Source organism: Macaca nemestrina, chromosome 9 (assembly GCF_043159975.1).
Source record: "Macaca nemestrina isolate mMacNem1 chromosome 9, mMacNem.hap1, whole genome shotgun sequence".
NCBI lineage: Eukaryota > Metazoa > Chordata > Mammalia > Primates > Cercopithecidae > Macaca > Macaca nemestrina.
Window position 1 is genome coordinate 71,005,388 of NC_092133.1, and position 22,918 is coordinate 71,028,305.

General features: G+C 37.6%; 1 protein-coding gene and 1 pseudogene across 9 annotated transcripts in view; both read left to right on the forward strand.

The window, feature by feature from the left end:
* LOC105466223 (adenosine kinase) overlaps window positions 1–22,918 on the forward strand; it is a 567,753-nt gene that overhangs the window by 485,767 nt on the left and 59,068 nt on the right. The window lies entirely within an intron of this gene.
* The window catches only part of LOC139356256 (DNA-directed RNA polymerase III subunit RPC4-like), a 66,968-nt pseudogene that overhangs the window by 26,738 nt on the left and 17,312 nt on the right, over window positions 1–22,918 (forward strand).

The window sequence follows — 22,918 nt, forward strand, 5'->3', positions numbered from 1 at the left end:
TGAATATTTTATTCTATTATTTAAAATATATTACTATAACTATTTATTGTGTTCCTCAGATTGTCCTAGATTTGACCATTGGAAGTGCCTTCAAATTGGTTCTTATGAACTTCCAATGTACTACAGTTATTTTCTGACTTCCTTACATTCTGACACCATAAGATCTCCAGGTTCATATTGTGTTTTCCTTGCCCCAGCTATGAAATAGGAATTTCTCCAAGAAGCCCTGGTTTCTTTTATTGTATACTAAGAATTTATACATATATCTATATCTATCTATATCTATGTCTATATTTAACGTGTGTGTGTGTGTGTGTGTGTGTATATATGTATAATTTTTTTTTTTTTTTTTTAGGAGTTTCACTCTTGTTGCCCAGGCTGGAGTGCAATGGCGCAACCTCAGCTCACTGCAACCTCTGCCTCCCAGGTTCAAGTGATTGTCATGCCTCAGCCTCCCATGCCTGGCTAATTTTTTTTTTCTTTTTTTTTTTTTTTTTTTTTTTGGTAGAGACAGGGTTTCTCCATGTTGATCAGGCTGGTCTCAAACTCCTGACCTCAGGTGATCCACCTGTCTCGGCCTCCCAAAGTGCTGGGATTACAGGTGTGAGCCACTGCACCTGGCCCTGTGTATATATTTTTAAAACATGAGTACACAGTAGTATCACCTATTGCAATCCAACACCACAGAGTTCAGGACTGGCTTAGAACTGTTACCCCAACTCTGTATGTGCAGTCTGAACCATCAAGACCAGGGAAAGATACAAGCAGAGCAAAATGAGGAACTCACACAACCACACATCATGGTTAATTTTAATTAAGTTTTTTAAGTATATAGAAAATTACCATGGTTCTAAAAGTCAAGAACTATCCACAAAGATACAGTAAAGGAAGTGTCACTTCCCTGACATTACTTTTTCGCCGTTCTTGTTTTAATGTTCTTCCCACCCTGTTCCCAACTACCTCTTATAGGTAACCAATCTCAGTTTTTGGCTTTTCTGTATTTCTTCTTCTTTTTTTTTTTTTTTTTCCTAACAGCTTCACTGAGATACAATTCAGACACCATATAATTTCCTTATTTAAAGTATACAGTTCATTTTTTTTGTATATTCATAGGTTGTGCAACCATCACCACAATCAATTTTAGAACATTTTCATCATCCCAGAAGCTGTCTCTCTCCAGCTTCACCCATCTTTTCTCCCAACCTTAAGCAACCATTAATCTACTTTCTGCCTCTATGCATTTGCCTTTTCTGGAAATTGCATATAAATGGACTCTTACAATATACGGTTTTCTGTGTTAGGCTTCTTTCACTTACCATAATGTTTTCAAGGTTTATCCATATTATAGCATGTGTCAGTTTTTTACTTCCTTCTATTGCCATATAACATTCTATTGCATGTTTATTCATTTCCTAGGGCTGCCATAACAAATTACCACAAAGTAAGTGGCTTAAAAGAACAGAAATGTATTATGTCACAGTTCTGAAGGCTAGAAGTTCAAAATAAAAGGTATCAGCAGGGCCTTGCACCCTCTGAAAACTCTAGGAAATTGTTCCTTGTCTCTTACTAGCTACTGGGCTCCTGGCAATCAATCCGTGGCATTCCTTGGCTTGTAGCTGTATCACTTCAGTATTTGCCTCTGTCTTCACATGGCCTTCTTCCCCGTGTGTATCTTTCTGTGCCAACTCCTTTTATTTTAAAGACACCAATAATTGGATATAGGGCCTAATCTAATCCAGTGTGACCTCATCTTAACTAATTAATCTGCAAAGGCTTTATTTCCAAATAAGGTCACATTCTGAGGTTCCAGATGGACATGAATTCAGGGGCAACACTATTCAGCTCTCTACATATAGACATACAACATTTTATTTACCTATTCTTCAGTTAATGGAATTTCATTCCTGTATTTATTTATGCCCAAATGAGTAGATACATGAGCATTTTCTTATTTCTCCTTCCTTTTTATTTGAAAAGTGACATACTGTTGATATGTTTTTTCCTTTTTTCACTTTATAATATATTCTGGAAGTTTTTTCATATCACTTCACAGAGCTCTAGTTCATTCTAATCTAAATGTTCAGTGATAGAGAATTTATTAATATATACATAAGATGGAAATTGATTTAGTATTTTAATTTTTATGAACATGGAATGATGTACACAATATATTGGGAATGTTTTCGTCTATAGGTTTTTTAATCTATGTTTTCAAGGCATTATATTCACACAGTATGAAATTCCTCCTTCTAGATGTTCCCCATCTAATCAGCCCTTTCCCAGAGTGAACCAATGCTTCCACTGAATGTCAGCTATACATATTGTTCCATGCCTTGCCTTTTTGCTTAATATATCTTAGAGATGGTTCCATTTTTTATAGCTGCATAGTATTTCATTTTCTTGTCATATCATACTTTATTTTACTAACCTTCTTTTGATATACATCTTGGTATTTCTAGTCTTTTGCTACAACAAATATATCAGCACTATTTGCAATGACCAAAATAATTGGAAACAACTCCAAAGGTCCATAAAGAGTAAACTGAATATATTATATATTTATGTGATAGCATTCATAATGAAGAGAGAATGAATGGATTACCACTCAACTCAACAATATGAATGAATATAACAAACATAATGTGGAACAAAGTCAGACCCAAAAGAGTATATACAGAATTCCAAACTAAATAAGGTAGGAATAGCTCATGTCAGACCAGTCCTTCTTCAGGTAGCAATTATAACTCTTAACAAAATATTACAAAACCAACTACCTGGAGACACTGGAGAAGAATGAAAATCGGGCAGAAACTGAAGGAGAGTCTATACTTGGAGGTGAATGGCTTTGAGTAGATTTCCTATTTTTATGACTCTTTCTCTAGGGACAGCCCAAGTTGGCACCAAGTAGCATGCCTAAAATTTGGTAGAAAATATGCGGTCTTACTGACTTGAAGATCCAGAGGAAGAGTTTAGGTAAAAAGTGAGTAAGGAAATTTCAGAAAGGAGAAAAACCATACAGAGGTAGCCCTAAATTCTACATACAGACCTTGTCCAAATCTCTGGATGACCCCTGAATTATGCATATGCAGAGTGGATTCCTAGCAGCCCAGCTAAGACTTAAAGAACTTAGTAAAGATGTCTCATTGTCCATTGCTGGGGTGCAGAGTTTGCAATTTAAATCTAGCCAAGTTCACTTGTCTACTTAAAAAAATAATAATCTCTCTTTAGAAACATATTTGACTAGACTCTACAACAGAGTCAGCATTTTTTGTTTGTTTGTTTGTTTTGTTTTTTGAGACCGAGTCTCCCTCTGTGGCCCAGGTTGGAGTGCAGTGACGCGATCTCGGTTCACTGCAAGCTCTGCCTCCCGGGTTCACGCCATTCTCCCGCCTCAGCCTCCCGAGTAGCTGGGACTACAGGCGCCCGCCACCACGCCAGACTAATTTTGGTTTTGTATTTTTAGTAGAGGCAGGGTTTCACCGTGTTAGCCAGGATGGTCTCCATTTCCTGACCTCGTGATCCGCCTGCCTCGGCCTCCCAAAATGCTGGGATTACAGGCGTGAGCCACCGTGCCCGGTCGGCATTTTTTTCTTAAAGGACCAGAGAATAAATAGTTTAGGTTCACAGGGCATGTGGTCTCTGTTCTAACTACTCAACAATGCAGTTGTAGTGTAAAAACATCCACAGGCAATATGTAAACAAATGGGGTTAGCTGCATAGCATTAAAACTTTATTTAGAAAAACAAGTGATTAGCCCACAGGCTATAGTTTGACAGTTCCTGCTCTATAGCATCTCAATTACAGTATCCAAGGTACAATCAAAAATTATGAGACAAACAAATATACATACTGAAGAACAAAAGCAATCAATAGAGATTAACTCCGAAATGATGCTCATGTATGAATTAGCAGACAAGGACTTTAAAGCAATTCTGTATAGTTATTTTAACTATACTCCGAGATGTAGAGGAAAGTATGCTCATAATGGATAAACAATTAGAAAAATCTCATCAGACAAATAGAAACTTTAAAAAATGAAAATTGTAGAACTGAAAGTATTTTTGAAATAAAAGATTAACTAGGTACTCTTTCAGTAATTTAAATATGACAAGGAGCAAACTTGAATAAAGGTATGTAGAAATTATCAAGTGTGGAAAATGAAGAGGAAAAAACAATGAACATGGCGGGATGCAGTGGCTCACACCTGTAATCCCAGCACTTTTGGAGGTCAGGGTGGGTGGATCTCCTGAAGTCAGGAGTTCAAGACCAGTTTGGCCAACATGGTGAAATGCCGTCTCTACTAAAAATACAAAAATTAGCTGGGCATGGTGGCACATGCCTGTAGTCCCAGCTACTTGGTATGCTGAGGTAGGAAAATCACTTGAACCTGGCAGGCTGAGGTTGCAGTGAGCCGAGATAGTGCCACTGCACTCCAGACTAAGCAACAGAGCAAGACTCCATCTCAGAAAAAAAAAGAAAAAAAAAGAAAAAAAAAAACAGTGAACAGAGCTTCTGTAACCTTTAGGACAGTAACAAAGGGCCTAACATGTCCGTAATTGGAGTCTCAAAAGGAAAGGAGCTAGAGAATGAGGCAAGATAAATATTTGATCAATAATGGCTGTAAGGTTTCCCTCTTCTGGTGAAAGACATGAACTTACAGATTTGGGAAGCCCTGTGAACCACAGGCAGAATAAATACAAAGAGAACCACACCTAAACATATAGTTAGACTACTACTGAAACCAAAAGATAAAGAGAAGATATTGAAGAGCAAAATAGCACATTGCATAGAATGGGAAATTATATGAACAACTACAGATTCCTTATCAGTAACAGTGGAGATCAAAAGAAAGTGGAACATCTTTGAAGTGCTGAAAGGAAACTGCCAACCCAGAATTCTATCTCCAGCAATATTTTCCTTCAGTGATGAAGGTGACATTAAAACATTTTATATAAACATAAGAGTATGTACTATGTGATTCCATTTGTATAAAGTCAATGGAAATAGGCCTCAAGTGACTTTTGATGGTGATTAGTAATTGCAAGGAGGGCCTTTTTCACCATAACGAACCACTCCATAAATTTGTAACATAAAAAACAGCAGTTTATTTTCTCATGATTCTCCAATCAAGGCTAGGCTCAGCTGAGTAGTTCTACTGGTCTTGACAGTGGTCACTTTTTGGCTACATTAAGGTAGTAAGTTGGCTGCAAGCTAGACTCATTAGGGATGTCTAGAACTCTCTATTTAGTCTAAAGGCCAACACTTCCAGGGTCAGACTTCCAATTTGTACTCTTCTCTGTATATGTCATACCTCAATTAAAAGTCTGCTTTCAGACCAGGTGCAGTGGTTCACACCTGTAATCCCAATACTTTGGGTGGCCAAGGCAGAAGAACTGTATGAGGCCAGGGGTTTGAGACCAACCTGGGCAACACAGCAAGACCCCATCTCTACAAAAAAAAAAAAATGCTGGGCACAGTGGCACATGCCTGTGGTCCTAGCTACTCAGAAGGCTGAGGCAAGGGGGTTTGTGGAGTCCAGGAGTTCAACGCAGCAACAGTCAACCATGATCACACCATTACACTCCAGCCTGGGCAACAGAGTGAGACCGTGTTTCAAAAAAAAAAAAGAAAAGTCTACTTTCAAAGGGCAATAGATAATTATTTTTTAGTTAAAATCCAACAAAAATAGAATAATAATAATAGAAACTATAAAATGTTCCAGAAAAGTAAGTATTTCTAAAGTAAAAAAGATAACTTAGGGTTAGATTACAGTGAGATTTGAGTGCTTGGCTACAGAGCTGGGTCTTATTTGAAGGGAAGTGGGAAACTATTGAAAGGTTTTGAGCAGAGAAATGATATATTCAACACAGTGGTTTAGGAATATCATCCCATGCTAGTGTACAAATTAGACTAGAGGAGGTAGAGACTGTTATCAAATGGATCAATTTGGAAACAATTTAGATAAGCACCAATAGGAATTGAATTCAAATGATAGCAAGCTCATGGAAAAAAAAAGGTAATAAAATTTGTTGATTCTACATCAACAGAGATTGAGGGCCTACTGTGTTCTATGTACTTAGTAAAGGACTATACATTTTTGTCTTTGTATTCAAGGAACTCACAATATATGAAATATAGAAGTGTGAAAAAATAATGACTATTTGTTGTAATAAGAACTATAATAGATGAATGTTTAGGGTGTTAAGGACACAAGAAGTGGAAGCAGCCAATAATATAGAGGAGTCTAAGACATGCTTTAGATAAGATTTAATCTTACATGAGTAATTACAGTTTACCAAACAAAGAAGGGAAAGAACAACATTCTAGCCAGAAGAAACAGCACATATAAAGTCATAGGCAGAGAAGAGTAGAGCATGGTGAGTTGGGGGACATAGTTCAGTATGTCTGTATGTGCAAGATAAGCATAGGTACAGAAGTTAGAAAGATAAGGATCACATCATTAAGGGCAAAAGACGTGAAAGATATGGTGACTATATGAGATGAAACAGGATTTAGTGACTTTATAAGAAGACAAGGATGACCTTAATATTTTGAATTTAAGTGACTAGAAGAATAATGATAAACCCAATATTAAGAATTATATAACTTATAGACACTTTTCATCTGAGTGGACATAAAATACCTAGGAGGTCTTTTTGTATGTGTGCGAAGAATAGCACTAGATGTGTTTCATCAATGAAATTCTGAATATAAAATAATCATGATAGCTTCTTAAAGCCAGTCAACAACCAAGAATTGATACTGACCATTGGCACAGTTTTTTTCAAAAATGACAAACTTTAAAAGAAAAAAAATTACTTGAACGAATGTTTTTCTTAACTCAGAAGAAAAGAAAAATCTTTAAATATGTATAGCATAACTGAAGAAGAAACAGAATTGCTGTGAATGTTCTAAAGACCTGGTTCTAAATAATCAAGTTAATTCCTCTTTCATTTGTTTTAAAATATTGTTGATCCAAGAACCACCAACTATCAGCTGTGCTGGAAGTCTATAATTATGCATTGATATATGAGAAGGCTGTCAGTCTCTACAGAAGACTGGTGCAGTGCTTAGCAGAATAGTTGAGGCTGCTTTTGGTTTAGGAAATCTGTAGCTCAGAAATTTTCCTAGAAAGTAACCTCTCTTGTTCAAATTAGATGGTCATTTGTGGAGACAAAACCCACTGGGTATAGGCAGTGTTACCTGAATCACTAAAGGATAATTGATTCGAAATCCAAATCAAACCTTGAGACTGCTGAATCTAGATGAGTGACTGCCTAGGGATAGAGGGCAGGAAGGGCTGAGACCCTACAAAGACACATGAAGAAACTTTTAGAATTGATGTGTATGTTTGTTATTTTGATTGTGGTGATGGCTTCATGAGTAATACCTATTCAAACTTTTCCAATTGTACATTTAAATAGTACAGTTTATTTTATGTCAATCATGCTTCAATAAAGATGTTAGCAAAAGAGATGACTTTCATCTTGGAATGGTCAGATATACTATTTTAAGTCCTACACCATTATTTATATAAAGAAGAGATGGCCATTTAAAAATATGTATACAGGACTTGAAGCAATGTAGGTTACCTGAGGTATAATAAATTGAGTGTCATGATGTTTAAAGTAGAGTCTTGACGTTAAACACTGTATTAAGATATAGATTTGTAAATTTATGCTAATTCTGAATGATTATTTTTCTTGAGTTGATTTCTATGGACTGAATGTTAAAGTGGGTTTTAAGCAGGTTTTATATAATGTATCAATACCACGTTAGCTTGATTTTTTTTTTTTTTTTTTTTTTTTGCGAGAGATGCAGAAAGATCAATATCTTACATGCTCCATATCATTAATAAATACTTTCAATAAAGCTTTTTTGGCCTGGTAGGGTGACTCACACCTGTAACCTCAACACTTTGAGAGGCTGAGGCTGGAGAATCACTTGAGACCAGGAGTTCAAGACCAGCCTGGGAACATAGTGAGACCCTGCAAAAAAAAAATATGGGAATTAGCCAGGCATGGTAGCACACGCCTGTAGTCTTGGCTACCCAGGAGGCTGAGGCAGTTGATCACATGAGGCGAGGAGCTCGAGGTTACAGTGAGCTATGATCATACCACTTGCACTGTAGCCTGGGCAATAGAGTGAAACCATGTCTCAATCAAACTTATTTGAACCTTTCTACATTTTTGCTTTTATTAATGAGCTTTTCTTTTAAAATCAGACTTTTAATGGCTTTCTGGCAGTGTCATCCTGCTTGTGGGTGAGACTAATATGAGCTCTAGTTTGTGTTTTTTTGTTATTGTTTTTGTTTGTTTTTTTGAGACAGGGTCTCTCTCTGTTGCCAAGGCTGGAGTACAGTGGCACAGTCACGGCTCACTGCAACCCCTTCTTCCTCCCAGACTCAAGCGATCCTCCCACCTCAGCCTTCTGAGTAGCTGGGACTACAGTTGCACACCACCACACCTGGCTAATTTTTTTATTTTTTTGTAGCAACAGGGTTTCACCGTGTTGCCCAAGCTGGTCTTGAACTACTAGACTCAAGTGATCCACTCACCTCAGCCTCCCAAAGTGCTGGGATTATAGGCGTGAACCACCACGCTCAGCAGAGCTCTAGATACTGAAGATTACTCTATAGGTTGAACCTGGATATGTTAGAAGACATAGGGGACTTTCATAAAGAAGTTCAAATTGGAATATGTGAGATAGGAGAATCTTTTAAAAGAATTGTTATTTGATGCTTAGGGTATAGACATATACTCTTAATATTGCTACAGTATAAATTGGTAAAACTTTTCATATCCTTTTATACAGCAGTTTCAGCTCTTGGAATTTAATCTAAATAATCAAAAATCTAGGAGCATCTACATATGAAGACATTCATGTCACTTTTATGTACAATAGTGAAAAAAATGAAAGCAAACTAAAAATAATAGGTAAAGTGTGTTGTTTACTCAAGCCATCATTAAAAATAATGTAGCAACTTGAAACTGTATATATTACGTTACATGAAAAATAAACCAACACGGTGGGTTCATTCACTTTGTGAAACTTCATCACTTAGGATTTGAGGACTTTAAGTATAAACAAATCAGAATTTAAAATTACCTGCTATTACAAAGTAGCAAGAGAGTCTGGGCACGGTGGCTCACACCTGTAATCCAACACTTTGGGAGGCCGAGGTGGGCGGATCACTTGAGGGGTCAGGAGTTCAAGACCAGCCTGGCCAACACAGTAAAACCCATCTCCACTAAAATTACAAAAATTAGCCAGGCGTAGTGGCATGTGCCTGTAATCCCAGCTACATGGGAGACTGAGGCAGGACAATAGCTTGAACCTGGGAGGCAGAGGTTGCAGTGAGCCGAGATCTTGCTACTACACTCCAGCCTGTGCCACAGAGCGAGCAAGCGAGCAAGCAAGCAAGCGAGACTCCATCTCAAAACAAACAAACAAAAAAAACAAAGTAGCAAGAGTGGGTATGCCAGTGTGCTGGGGGTAAGGTATTAGATACTCTTGTATTTTCCATATCTTATTTTCATACTTTAAAAAACGTATCAGTTGTTTCTAAAATAATATATTCCTTTTAGTTACAAACATACAAATTCAGCAACCCTTAAGTAGCATAGACTACTACTGGCTGAAGCTCTGGGGGTTTATTAGTACAGTGATGACTTAATTAACAAATCCTCTATGAACAAAGCCTCTTTACCCAAGACTGGCCTTGGTGCAGTAGGCATGAGGGAAGGACCAGTTTTCTCTGAGTTAGATCGGTAGCAGCAGGAACTAATGAGGCAGGGCCTTGAAAGTGGCTCTCTCTCAGATCTAACTCCTCAGGGACTGGCTAAAGCTGAAGCTGAGGGCACTGGTGCACTCCTGGGACCCACACAGCCTGGTTACCCAGGTGTTGAAAAAACAATTTCTGTGCCAACACCATATGTGGCTTTTAAGAGACTCGGCAGGACTCTTGCTTTAGGCAGAGCATTCCTCGTGTGGAATGAGTAAGCTGGAAAATAACAAAGAGGGAATCCCATGTGCTAGGAAGCTTCCACTTGTCTTCTGTGTGCTCCGTTTTTCAATTCTCTGGGCCTCATTTTATTCAACTGTAAAGTGAAAGGAGTAGCTAAAAAATCTCTAATGTATCTTTCAGTTCTAATAGACTACATGTTTAAATCAAGAATCGGCAAACTTTTTGTAAAGGGTCAAATAGTAATTATTGTCTGCTTTGCAGGGCGTACTACCTCTGTTGCAAGTGCTCAACTCTCCCTCTGTAGCGTGAAAACAGCCCTATGTAAACAAATGGGTGTGGCTGTATTCCAATAAAACTCTATTTATAAAAATAGGCAGCTAGCCAGATGTAGCCCACAGGCCATATTTTAACAAGCCCAGGTCTAGATGTTAATGTAATAGGAATGTCGTATTAAAAGAATTATTGGATGAATAGGATATAATTCTTATTTCATAGAGACCATTCTCTCAGACTTTTTATTTTTAAAGACTAGGCAAATATAAAATATTATTTCACTGCTAGGATGTAATACCATGGGAAAAAGATTAAAAATACTCTGGCACCAAACTGTTGTAGTAAATTATCTGAAATAGAGCCTTTGACTTCCCAATTAAGGAAGAAAATGGTGTCTGCAACACCTGTGACTGGGTTCTTTTAAGTCTTCAAAAGTTAGGGAGAGAGTCTCAAGGGCCTGTTAATTTTCTTTCTGATCAAATGGGCTAAATCATGCCTTTCATAGTAGAAGGTAGGCTGTGGACCCTTTACTATTTTATTTTTTTAAATTTCTGTTGGCTAGGCGTAATGGCCCATGCCTAAAATCCCAGGCTGAGGCAGAAGGATCCCTTGAGCCCAGGAGTTTGAGACCACACTGGGCAACATAGCAAGACTCCATCTCTACTAAAAAAAAATAACTTTTTAAAAAATTAAAAATAAATAAATAATTTTTTGGTGGTCCAGAAAGGGGCAGCTGCCATGCTCTGCAGGTTTCAGATCCCCATCTATCTTGGGTTGGGTTTCTATCTTGGTCTTAAGTTATTAGTATTCTAATATGGAGATAAGTCTGTCTTCACTTTGGAGACCTTTGTTGGTTCTTCTATGTCAGGCTTCAGCTAGTATAGTTTGTCTAATGCATTTACATAAAACTTGTTTCTAACAATGAAAAAGAAATTACAGGTTGGGATATGTATGTAATTCAGGCCCATTATTACATAAAAGGATCAGCACAGTGGTACTTTATCTGAGTAGGGAAGTCTAAAATATTCTTTGTTGGCCAGCTTGCTTTCACTTTTTTTTTTCCCCGAGACGGAGTCTCGCTCTTTCGCCCAGGCTGGACTGCAGTGGCACTATCTCAGCTCACTGCAAGCTCCACCTCCCAGGTTCACGCCATTCTCCTGCCTCAGCCTCCCAAGTAGCTGGGACTACAGGCACCCACCACCACGCCCGGCTAATTTTTTGTATTTTTTTTTTTTAGTAGAAACAGGGTTTTACTGTGTTAGCCAGGATGGTCTTGATCTCCTGACCTCGTGATCCGCCCACCTCAGCCTCCCAAAGTGCTGGGATTACAAGTGTGAGCCACCATGCCCGGCCTGTTTGGGATCTTTTCTAAGTTGCAGAACGTGAATTCCTTATTGGCCTATCCCACTAGCCACAGCTGTGAGCACAACAGAACCGACACATTCCTAGTAATTATACCTTATCTAGAGTGAACAAGGCCACCTTCCCAGCATAGTGACAACTACAGCCCTTAATCTAATGCAGTGATTCTCAAAGTATAGACTCATTGGGGGTGCCCTCTCTGAGACTTTTTCACGGAATCTCTTCTATGAAGTCAAAACTACTTCACAGTAATTCAAATATATTATTTGCCTTTTTGACTCTCAATGGCAGTAGAGTTTTCCAGAGACTACATAATGTATGATATCACAACAGATTGAATGCTGAAAAAGACATAGGAATCTAGCTGACTTCTGTTACCTGGATATTAAAGAGATAAGCAAAAACTTAAATGCCATACTTTTTACTAACATTTTTGTTTGGAATATATAATTATTAAAATATGTAAAATGTAGGTTTATTCAGAAATTTTTTAAGATCATTTTAATTTCTAATAAAGTAAATATTAATAAACATGACTCACACAAAATCTATTTGGAGTCCTCAATTTTTTTTTCTTTTTTTTTTTCCTGGCTTACATTTTTTGATGGACTCAATTTTTTTTTTTTTTTTAACTTAAAAAGAGACAGGGTCTCACTATGTTGCCCAGGCTGGTTTCAAACTTCTGGGTTCAAGCAATCCTCCTGCCTTGGCCTTCCAAAGTACTGGTATTACAGGCGTGAGCCACGGCACTTGGCCTCAATAATTTTTTAAGAGAAAAAGTTTGAGAACCCCTCCTCTAATGTAACACCCTTAGTTGCAATATTCTGATCTCATGGTTACTGCTATCATCTTCACCATATTCCCTCTTATAAAATATTTACTAAAATTCTCCCCAGAGATAATACTTGTTAACAATTTAGTGATTACTTCTGGACATCTCTACTGAGTGCTTACATTCACACATATTATATAATTTTACATTCATTGGATCATACTATGGTCTTTAAAAACTTATTCTCCTGAGTTTAATTTTTCTACCTGATCACTCTCTGAATTCTTATAAAATCTTAAGTTCTTTTTTTTTTTTTAAAAAAGACAGGGTCTCACTCTGTCACTATCACCCAGGCTGTAGTACAGTAGCATGATCATAGCTCACTGCAGCCTCAAACTCCTGGGTTCAAAGGATCCTCTCACCTCAGCCTCCTAAGTAGCTAGGACTACACGTATGTGCCACCATACCTGGCTAATTTTTTTATTTTTAGTAGAGACAGGCGTCTCACTATGTCACTGTGTTGCTCAGGCTGGTCTCAAATTCCTAGCCTCAAGCAATCCACCCACCTCAGCCTCCTAAGGTGCTGGGATTACAGGCATGAGTCACCATGCTTAACCTAAATCCTAAGGTCTTAAAATTGAAAGGGACAGAGGGATCATCTTATCCCATTCCCAACTCAAGTCAGAAACCCTCTCTAAAACATTCATAACCAGAGAGGTCCATTTCATTTGGTTTTATAAACCCTAAATTGTTAGAAACTTTTTCCTTCTCTTGGATATAAATTTGCCTTCTTGATCACTTTTACCCACAGGTTCTAGTTCTACTTTGGGAAACTATATAGAATGCATCTTATCTGTCTTCACTGGGCTTCATTGTTGGTATTTTCTTCTGTTCTGTCTTCCAGTTCACTAATTCTTTTTTAAGTTGTGTCTAAGCTTCTATTAAAACTATCCACTAAAAATTTTTATTTTCAATTTCCATTTAAACCTGTCTGTTGTATTCCAGTACTCTGTTAAAATTCTCGATTTTATCTTTAACTCTTGATCAGTAAGCATAGTTATTTCAAAGTTTCTGTTTGTTAAGTTCAATATCTGGAACTGCTTTATTAAGCTGTAATTTCTGCTGGTTTTAACTTCCTGCTTGCCTCTTTATATTACTGTTTATTTTTTATTGTGGGTGATATGTTATATTTGCTAAATTGCTTATAGAAATAATTTGAGGTATAGGATGATTCATGTTTGCTTTTGGCAGGCATGGGGACATTGGCACACTGTATTTATCTTAATCTTAAGTTTAAGGATTTAGATTATTAGAGGCTAAGCTACAATCCCTTGTCTAGATCTTTCTACTGCCTGTTCACACACCCTTAATCCTTTTGATTCCCACCCTGAGATAAGGAGATTTTAACTAGGTCCATTTCTCTTGACAGACTCTGGGTTCCAGACTTTGTCTTCATAGTATCAAACACCAGACTCACTTCTCTAGGTTTCTGTCATCCTCTGTATTATAGCGTGGTAATTCTTCATTCTTTTGTTAGGACTTCAATGCCTTCAAACAAATTTTTTTTAAATATGTCCAGATGCTCTAATTCTTGATAAGACACTTGGTCTGAATTACCTAGGCTGCCATTAGTCCCTGCAACCTACTTAAATCCATATTAATATTTTTCTGTCCTTCTGGATTGCTTGGGAAACTGTTAGAGAGCAGGGATAACCCTGACTGGGGCATCTGTACCACATTCAACCAGATGTTCTTTAAGAGCTCCTCTTGAAGGTTTAATCTGATATTAATCAGGTAGGAAGTACAGTTCTTATGAACAGATTCAGTCTTCCCACAGAGATGAGTGCAGTTCAGAGGGGCGATGGATACAGTGTACAGTGGCCCCATTTTCCTTTATGTTTATATTCTAGTCTTGTAATAAAACTAATGCTCAGAATGAAAGGTCTCAATTTAGGATTTAAGCCAAGTATAAATAAAAAGTTAAAACAAGCTTATTGTTCCAACTTTGACTTAAGTGAAAGAATTGGTTTTTTTATGTGTTTATTTTTGGGATAGGGTCTTGCTCTGCCGCTCAGGCTGGAGTGTAGGGGTGCAATCATAGATCACTGTAACCTCGAACTCCTGGGCTCGAGCAATGCTCCCACCTAAGGCTGCTGAGTAGCTAGGAGAACAAGCGCCACCATACCCAGCTAATTTTTAAAAATTTTTGTAGAGATGGGGCTTTGTATGTTGCCCAAGCTGGTCTCACCTTCTGGCCTCAAATGATCCTCTTACCTTGGCCTCCCAAAAGTGCTGGAATTGCAGGCATGAGCCACCATACCTAGCCTGGTTTTATTTTAAAAAACACTTGTGCTGCCCTTCTTTAAAACATTAATTATATGTATGCACATTTTTTTTTATCTGGTGCTTCTCTAAATTCCTTTAGCCCATGTCTTATCTAACTAGTCATGTGGGAATTTGCTCTTTGGGGAGTTAAATATTGAATGTTAACTTCTAGGTAGTACAGAGCAGCCCAGTGTGTTTCACTTTTGTATTCTACCTTCATTAGCACTAAGTTTTCTATATCAGCTTTTCTAGAATTTTTGTTTCAAAATTGTATTCCTCTAGTTTATTTGCAGTTTTTCTCTTTCTCTTCTAATTGTTTAATTGTCCATCCCCTACCCCCTGCACCAAGGCAAATGTACTGTCTTTAATCCGTATGTGCCCATAAATTCTAAACTCAAAGATTTCTGGTTGTCCCTTATATTTATGGTATTTTTCCACTTCTTCTCTGTTCAGTATATTTTTGCAAGTGTTTCAGTTTTCTTCAGTGTTCAAGGTTCTCTAGTGTGTCATTTCATTTTCATGTATCAGAGTGATTCCTACCAGTCTTATATGGAGTCTCTTACATGATGATTTTTTTATGAGTAAAGTGCAATATTGAGCAACATTGAAGATTTTATTTCTTAATCTAAAACATTTATTTAATAATGAGATGAAAATACAGGTTTTGTGAAAGGGAGAAAGGTGTTTCACTAAATATTATACCTGTGTCGAAAAGCTGCAAGTGCTACTACCACTGTTTATGACCCCTGAATGATTTCTGCTTTCTTTATGTTAATACTTACTCTAATAGTAATTGAACTCCCCAAAAGATCACAAAGTCCCCAATTGCTAGCTTTGTAAATACATTGATGTGTACTTTGTTTGATGAGATAAAAGCTTCAGTAAGTGATATCACCACCTGTGTGGTTAATTTCAAAATATTGTTTGTCTAATACATTGTTGTCAGTGACAACTGAACAAGAACTTTTAGAAGCAGTTGGCTGTCCATTAATGGCAGATTTCAAGGCTATGGAAACTGTGCCAGTTCAGCCCCGCATTTTTCTATATTATCATATCAATTGAGTCAGTTCAGAGTAGACAAAGCAAGGTTATGGGAACCACCTAGAGCATCATGCACCATTTAACATCAATGCAGCATACATGAACATCTGCAACTTCAATCTTATTAACAGAGGATAGAATGGAAGGCAGTAAACAGCTTTCTTCATCACTTAATTGCAAAATAGTATTTCCTAATTTTTGCATTGTTTATCAACAGCAACTTTATCAATAATTGTATAATTATGGTTGCCTAGATCACAGTGCCCTCATGCATCTTGTCACTTATTATAGAGTGGTCTGAATTTAATTTGAATTTGAACACATGATACAAGGATAATAATATAAGTTCCTTGAAATGTGAGTTGCAGAATACAAAAATTTTGTGTAGTAGGAGAATGACAAGTTATGATTTTTCTTTTACTTTGGGGATTAACACAGGGAAATGAAAGACTGAAAGGCAGTGAAAGATGAGGGGAAGCCACTAGTTAGATTCAAACATAGACCCATTGAACATGAGAGTAGGTTATGTTCCTTAGAATTAATCATGAGTAATTCAATGTTTGCTTTAGGCCCAAATTGAGCTGAATTAAAACAGGATTATTATGCTTAGGTCTTCCCTTCAGTCTCTGTAGTTAAAGAGAAAATGGCAGAAAACTACAAATATAGTGAGGAAAAAGCTATGGTGGCCAAAGTTAAAAATACCACATGCTGAGGAAAGCCTTGACATAGCTGCTCAGCCTTCACTGCTGTTGCTTTTTAAGCCTGATAATGCCACTACTCCTAATTAGCAAATGTCAGTATTACAGTAAGCAATCAAGTGCAGTCTTCAGGCTTTGTGGCAGCAGTTTCACAGTGCAAAATATTGAAGAAAAAACGAAGGAAAACAATATAAGCTCAGCCACGGTTATTGGTGTGGTCAGTGGGAGTTGTCTCACAAGAGAGCAGGAAAAGGAAAATGTGAAAAACAATGGGTACATTTAAAGCATGTAAGACAAGGGCCGGCTAGTCTGAAAAGTTTGTCTATTTTAATCATGAAAATCTCACATTTTGACTTAAATCCATTATGTTTAAGGAAAAATCTAAGGCCTGTTCATGAAATTGCACTTGAAATATTTTAATTTACGGTTAGAATCTCCTTCCCAAATTAAAAGGTATTAAATTGCATTTTGAGTGAGCTCCATTTGTACTCAGCTCTTCCCAATTGATAAACATAGTCATTTCCTTTAAAAAAAAAAAAACAAACAAACCTCTAGAGTTAGAATGTTTTCTCTCCCTAATTAGTCTGTATTTATGCCTTTAATAATTATCTGTTCATTTTCTAGCAGCAAATATTTGTTCTCAGATTAAATTGCAGAAGGAAGAAAAAAAAAGATAGCTACCCACAGTATACTATCCACAGATGATATAGAGTTATGTCCCTCTTTGTGTGGTTCTTGAGTATAATAGACATAACAGAAGCTTTCTTAATATGATAATCTATTTTTTTTCTATTGGGGGATGCTAAGAACTGGTTTACTAGAGGTAATAGTTTGATCTGTAGTTATTTATGTTAAAAGATTTTTTTAAAAGGTAATTATAGCCTCTACTATAAACTTGAAAAAGTTGTTCTAACTCTGTGCAGAATGAGCGGGGAGATATTACTGTATACATACATATAAGCATATATGCCTCTTATCTGAATACCTCAGGGAGCACACTTTTCTGAACCAGGGCTTTGCAATAAATGTGTGTACTACTAACTCTGACACATGTATAGTTCTCCTTTAAAGAACTTGTATGCAAACGTTATTCAGGAACCTCTTCTAGGAGCTATTTATCAAAACTGCTATGATAATAACTTTGTCCTAATGAGTTTCAGTCTCTGTTTAGGGAGTAATCGATAAACTACAAATTAATGTTCTATAATTCACATTATAATGCACATATAATTATTTTGAGGTGAGGCAAACCCTGTGCATTTAATTTACAGCTGTAATTAAGTAAGCTCATTTGATACTAATTAAGTAAGCCTAAAAGGATCATAGGTTTGTGTATTTAATTATCAAGGTACAATCAGCAACTAATTTCTTGAAAAGCTTTCCTATCTTCAGTTCAACACTGATCTCAGCCCACACTACAATTTATCTTCTTGCATCTTCAGTAGATTAAAATGCATTGTGAATTGTGGAGAATCTACTAGGTAAGTTAGCTTCTTTGTTTAAAAAATACATATATGTATATATACACATACATATATGTATGTATGTATGTATGTGTCTTGCCATGTGAAAAAACAGGCTTAAGAATACAGAAATTCTATAATCTGGCAAAACTGTCCTTAAGAAGTGAAGGAGAAATTAAGACATTTCCAGATAAAAGATAAAGAGGTTTATTGCTAATAGACCTGTCCTACAAGAAATGCTAAAAGGGAATGTTTCAGGATTAAATGAAAGAATGCTAGACAGTAACTCAAAGCCATATGAAGAAATAAAGAACTCCTGTAAAGGTATCTACATAAGTAAATATGAAAACCAGTATTGCTGGTTTGTAACTCTTCTTTCATTCATGAAAGGAAAATGCCTAGGCCGGGCGCAGTGGTTCACTCTTGTAATCCCAGCACTTTGGGAGGCCAAGGCAGGCAGATCATGAGGTCAAGAGATCAAAACCATCCTGGCCAACATGGTGAAACCCTATCTCTACTAAAAATACAAATATTAGCTGGGCATGGTGGCACGCGCCTGTAGTCCCAGCTACTTGGGAGGCTGAGGCGGGAGAATCACTTGAACCTGGGAGGTGGAGGTTGCAGTGAGCCGAGATCGCACCACTGCACTCCAGCCTGGTGACAAAGCAAGACTCCATCTCAAAAAAAAAGAAGAAAAATGCCTTAAAACAAATTATATATTAATGGAAAGACATGTAAAATATGTAATTTATGACAACAACATAAAGAGGGGAACAGAGCTGTATAAGAGCAAGGCTTTTAATACTCTCCAGGCTAAGTTGGTATTAATTCAAACTAGATTGTTATGAATTTAGGATTTTAATTGTAATTCCCATAGTAACCACTAAGAAAATAAGAAATAGGTCAGGCACGGTGGCTCACGCCTATAATCCCAGCACTTTGGGAGGCCAAGGCAGGCAGATCACAAGGTCAGGAGATCAAGACCATCCTGGCCAACATGGTGAAACCCCATCTCTACTAAGAATACAAAAATTAGCTGGGCATGGTGGCGCGCTGCCTGTAGTCCCAGCTACTTGGGAGGCTGAGGCAAGAGAATCACTTGAACCCAGGAGGCAGAGGTTGCAGTGAGTCAAGATCGCACTACTGCACTCCAGCCTGGGTGACAGACCGAGACTCCGTCTCAAAAAATTAAAAAAAAAGAAAGAAAATAAGAAATAATGAAGTTTTCTCTATTTTTGTTAAAGTAGTATATAAAAATTAGATTATTAGAAAATATACTTAATTGCTAGCTTAGAAGTCTTTTAAATTCTACTGTCAGCTGGGCGCAGTGTCTCACACCTATATTTCCAACACTTTGGAAGCACAAGGCAGGAGGATCACTTGGGCCCTGGAGTTCAAGACCAGCCTCTGTAACATAGGGAGACCTTGTCTAGAAAAAATTAAAACAATTATCCAGGTATGATGGCATTCACCTATTGTCCTAGGTACTCAGGAGGCTGAGGTGGGAAGACCACTTGAGACTGAAAGATTGAGGCTGCAGTGAGTCCTGATTACACCACTGTACTCCAACCTGGGCGACAGAGTGAGATTCTATTAAAAGAAAAAGAAAAAAAATCTGTCAGTCAATCAGCTAATACTTAAATATTTAATATGGTAGACTTCCTGCTAAGTTTCAACAATTGTCTCCATTTCTTCCCACTAAATTTTTTAATGTATAGTCAAGAAAGAAGAGCTATCTGAAGTCTAGAGTGACATTCTAGTGTTGGGAAATGCTGGATAAAATGTTCACATTTTCAGATTCCCCAGCCACATTTAAACTCAAAAAATGTGAAAACTTGTCCCCGTGACTTTCCTGAAGGTCTAAAAGATATTTCTGTCTCCATCCCTTCAAAATCAAGATACCTGATTGTGAGGAGGAGAAAACTCCTATATGGTCCAGAGTATGTTGTCTTCAATCTCAAAGCATGTTTAGAATATTGCCATTGCTATCAGAAATGTGAACTTGCCCCTCAAATCCTAGATTTTCAGATTGAGCGAATCAGAATTTAGGCTTTCCCCCTTCCTTATCAGAGGCCACTGTGGTAAAATATCATAGAAAGTAATTGTTGGCCAGGCACAGTGGCTCATGCCTGTAGTCCCAACACTTTGGGAGGCTGAGGCGGGCAGATCATTTGAGGTGAGGAGTTCGAGACCACCCTGGCCAACATGGTGAAACCCTGCTTCTACTAAAAATACAAAAATTAGCCGGGTGTGGTGGCCAGCATCTATGGTCCCAGCTACTCAGGAAGCTGAGACAGGAGAATCACTTGAACCCAGGAGGTGGAGGCTGCCAAGATCTCGCCACTGCACTCCCGTCTGGGCGACAGAATGAGACTCTGTCTCAAAAAAAAGAAAAAAAGTAATTGCTAATGCCTAATGTTGCACCTTACAGCTCACATAGAACATTTTGTATTATCTAAAATGAGATATTAAAATAGATGAACAAACTGATATCTGGGCTGGGAGGGAGTTGTTCCTTCTTTTATTTCTTTGGGGTACCACTAGCACAGCTTGTCAGTACATTAAAAATAGAGACTTTTTGGCATTACTTTGTTTTTTACAAGATTAACTAGCACAGCACAAATTTCTTGTGCCTAGGTATAACCAGTGTTGAGACTTCACATACCACGCACAATTAAAGACACCAACCTTGTAGTACTGACAGCGATATTATGCCCAGTTTGTATATGGTGTCTGGGTCATCTGAGGAAGTAAAAATAGTATTGTGATCTGTGAACAGGCCAAGTCTAGCAGGTGCCATTTGCATAGACTAGAGTATAAATAGTATCCTCTAAAGCTATATGATGTAATGTCCCTAAAATGAATTATCTCCCATCTTCTTTCATTCTCAGAAACAAAAATACTGATTCTTGTATTGTTTGATGGAAAACTATTAATTGTTCAACATAACTAGCAAAGTATAAAGACTTGACACCTAATGACTTCTTTTTTCTCTGAGAGTTAGAATTAGTATGTAGCTTAAGAAGAGCTGTAGGCATTTAGAATGATGTTTGGGGCAGTGAAGGGGAAATGGAGGCATCAGCTAGGGATAGTTTAGAACCAGTTCTGAATGGAATTGCCAAAATTAGGTATAGTATTAGAAAATATGGCCTATTTTGACACAGGATCTTGAATTTTTTTTTAATAGGCTTGTGACATTCTTCTTAATCTAATAGGCATTGCCTATCCTGAATTATGGAGAACTGGTTTGTCTAGTGACATCCCATATGTTATAGGAAGAATGTTTCCTTCTTTAAAATTTTTTGATAGACACTTGAGTCAAATGAAGAAATCCCAGATGAAAAATTTCAGAAAGGACATTCTGCTCTCTTGTTTGGAAAATTGTCCCTTTCAGCTAGTTGTAAGCCAAAGGAGAAAACTTAAGGGATTTTATTATGCAGCTACATTTTTTAACTGATAACAGTTAGCCTTCCCTGTCCTTTCCTGCCTAAACAGATCCTGATGCTGCAAACCAACATTTCTTTCTGTTTTTATCACTGTTGATGCAGGTTATTTAAAAGAGAATCAGTGGTATGGTAGCAAATGTTTTATGACTGGCTTTCAGGAAAAAGTAACGTAGATTAGTAGCAATTGTGTCATGCTTTAAATATTCCCACCATCAATGTGAGGTCACTGAATGCAGATTTGAGAAGAGCTTTGTATATGCAGAATTAATTCTCATTAGCCACTCTGGCTCCAGCACACCACTGACAGTTAAAAGAGGTGGATGACTGATGTGAGCAACCACGTGAATGAATGTCAAAAACATTATGCTAAAAAAAAGTGCTGAGATAAGAAGCCAGATATAAAAGAACATATACTGTATGTTTACATTTATTTGAATTTAGAACAGGCAATATTAATTTACAGTGATAGAAATCGGATCAGTAGCTTTTTGGTTTTTGTTTTATTGAGAAAGAATTTGGCTATGAAGGGATATGAAGGAACTTTCTTCTTTTTTTTTTTTTTTTTTTTTTTGAGACAGAGTCTCGGTCTTGTCACCCAGGCTGGAGTGCAATAGTGCCACCTCGGCTCACTGCAACCTCTGCCTCCGGGTTCAAGCAATTCTCCTGCCTTAGCCTCCCAAGTACCTGGGATTACAGGTGCCCACCACCACGCCCAACTAATCTTTTTGTATTTTTAATGGAGACAGGGTTTCACCATGTTGGCCAGGCTGGTCTCGAACTCAGGACCTCAGATGATCCACCCACCTTGGCCTCCCAAGGTGCTGAGATAACAGGTATGAGACGGCGCACCTGGCTGGGAACTTTCTTAGATAAAAATATTCATAGCAGCATTACCCAATAGAACTTTCTACAGAACTATCAGCGTAACAATTGTATTTTCAGTCCTTGCTTGGGAAAAATAAAAAACCAAACAGCAATTTAAAGATAGCCTAGTAGGCTAGGTGTGGTGGCTCACACCTGTAATCCTAGCATTTTGGGAGGCCGAGGCGGGCAGATCACTTGAGGTCAGAAGTTCGAGACCAGTCTGGCCAGCATGGTGAAACCCCATCTCTATTAAAAATACAAAAATTAGCCAGCTGTAGTGGCAGGCGCTTACAATCTAGGCTACTTGGGAGGCTGAGGCAGGAGAATCACTTGAACCTGGGTGGCAGAGGTTGCAGTGAGCTGAGATCAACGCCACTGCACTGCAGCCTGGGTGATAGAGTGAGACTTAGTCTCAAAAAAAAAAAAAAAGCCTAATTGTAAGATGGAACCCAGTATGCTAGTATATATTTTTAACAGTCAGTTCATAGCAAACCAAGCCCTAGTTTGTTGTGTTTTCTAATTTCCATGGTGTAAATACTCCCACCATGACTCACCGTTCAAACTACCAAGATGAAGGCATTGAATGGTGAGTTGGGAAGAGAAATGTACAATCAATTCGTAAGCCGGTGTGAACTCAATTTCTGAACTGCTTCTACCGATCACTATTATTGAGGGACTAAATTTTCTTGGTTTTAGTTTAATTCTTT